The sequence below is a fragment of the Nannospalax galili genome, unplaced genomic scaffold, assembly GCF_000622305.1.
Source record: "Nannospalax galili isolate Female #2095 unplaced genomic scaffold, S.galili_v1.0 scaffold60, whole genome shotgun sequence".
NCBI lineage: Eukaryota > Metazoa > Chordata > Mammalia > Rodentia > Spalacidae > Nannospalax > Nannospalax galili.
In genome coordinates, this window is record NW_008346989.1 from 493,593 (window position 1) to 495,848 (window position 2,256).

The 2,256-nt window shown below is 37.9% G+C and overlaps 1 long non-coding RNA gene across 2 annotated transcripts in view; it reads left to right on the forward strand.

Annotated features, from left to right (window-relative positions):
• LOC115072085 overlaps positions 1 to 2,256 on the forward strand; it is an 18,051-nt gene that overhangs the window by 12,280 nt on the left and 3,515 nt on the right. The window lies entirely within an intron of this gene.

Sequence of the window (2,256 nt, forward strand, 5' to 3'; positions counted from 1 at the left end):
TTGTGTTGGATTGTCCTTTTCATTGAATTCCAGGAATTCTTTTATTTCTTTCTTAATTTCTCCTTTGACCCACTCATTGTTTAGGAGTGTATTGTTCAATCTCCATGAGTTCATGTAGTGACTAGAGCTTCGTGCAGTATTTATTTCAAGCTTTACTGCATTGTGGTCTGATAGAATGTGTGGAATTATTTCAATCTTTTTGTATTTGTTGAGGTTTGTTTTGTGCCCCAGTATATGGTTGATTTTGGAAAAAGTTCCATGTGGCACTGAATAGAAAGGATGTCCTTTGGTGCTTAGGTGGAATACTCAGTCAATATCTGTTAAGTCCATTTGATATATGGTATTGTTTAATTCAAGTTTCTCTCTGTTAATTCTCTGTCCTGTTGACCTATCTAATGGGGACAATGGGGTATTGAAGTCCCCTACTATTTATGAGTTGGGACTAATTTGGGTCTTAAGGTCCTGTAGTACTGTTTTTATGAAGTTCGTTGCACCAGAGTTTGGTGAATATATGTTCATGATTGTAATATCTACTTGGTCAATTGTTCCTTTCATCAGAATGAAGTGTCCCTCTTTATCTTTTCTGATTAGTTTTATTTTAAAGTCTATTTTGTCAGATATTAGAGTTGCAAAGCTTGCGTTTTTCTTAGTACCATTCACTTGGTATATTTTTTCCATCCTTTCAGCTTAAGGTAGCGCCCGTCCTTGAAAGTGAGATGAGATTCTTGCAGACAACAAAAAGATGGGTTTTGTTTCTCAATCCATTCACCTAGTCTGTGTCTTTTGACTGGGGAGTTCAGTCCATTGATATTTGAAGTTATTAATGAAATTAATTTATGTTCACATTCTTGGTGTATGTAGCTGTGCATTTCCATAGTTATACCATCATTAAGTTTCTTTCTTTAACTCCTTGGGTATAGTCGTTCCTTTCTTCAGCTCTTTGTATTGCTTCCAGAACTCTCTGAAGGGCTGGTTTTGTGGACATGAATTCCTTCAGCCTATTTATGTCATGGAAGATTTTTCTTTCCCCTTTGACTATAATAGACATTTTGGCTGGGTATAGTAGTCTGGGTTGGCATCTGTCATCATTTAGAACTGGAAGTACTTTGGTCCAGGCTCCTCTGGCTTTCATACTTTGCGCTCAAAAGTCACCTGTAATCCTGATGGGTTTTCCTTTATATGTGACTTGTTTTTCTTTTGCAGCTTTCAGTATTGCCTCTTTTTCTATTTACTATGATGTGCCGTAGAGAGTTTCTTTTCTGGTCCTGTCTGTTTGGTGTTCTATATGCTTCTTGTATTTGTATGGGCATGTCTTTAATTTTGGAAAATTTTCTTCCATGGTTCTGTTGAAGATCTGGTCCATGCCATTAATATTATCTTGGGATTCTTCTCCTTCCTGTATGCCTATGATTCATCAGTTTTGTCTTTTTATGGTGTCACACAATTCCTGCATATTCCATTCCTGTGTTTTTTTCAGTTTTCCATAATCTTAAGACTTGTCATTCAAAAACTTGGGGTTGCTGCAACTGCACAGGTGTATTCCAAAAATTCAGCTCCTCCAAGGATGTCCAGGTCCAAGGATTCGATGTGCAACCTTTTATGAGACTGGATTTTTTCACTAAAGATCATGCTTTTAAGATTATCCCAGTTGGGGCTGGAGCGATGGCTCAGTGATTGAGAGCACTGACTGCTCTTGCAGAGTACCCAGGTTCAATTCCCAGCACCCACATGGTGGCTACGAACTGTCCTTAATTGTTCCTTTTTTTTAAATATTATTTTATTTATTTTATTTTATTTTATGTGTATGTGTGTATTGCCTGCATGTTGGTAAGTGTGCCCATGTCACCCAATGCCCATGGAGGACAGAAGAGGCTGTTGGATCCCCTGGAACAGGAGTTACAGACAGTTGTTAGCTGCCATGTGGGTGCAGGGATTCAAACCTGGGTCTTATGCAAGAATAACCCAGTGTTCTTAACTGCCGAGCCATCTCTCCAGCCCCATAATTGTTCTTTTGAGTTCCATGTCCTGTGTTATTTCTAGGGGTTTCTCATTGTGCTCCTCTAGAGGACTATTGGTACTTGGTGGGATATATTATTTTGGTTTTTCATGTTATTATTTTTTTTTTATGACTTTGACAAGTGAATTTCTTTTGTAGTTTCTGATTCTTGTGTGAGACTCAAGCCTTCAAGTTTAGGTCTGCTTCTTTTTGTAAACTTTATGTGCCTTCGTGATTTACTTGTTGGGTATGAAAAGCTC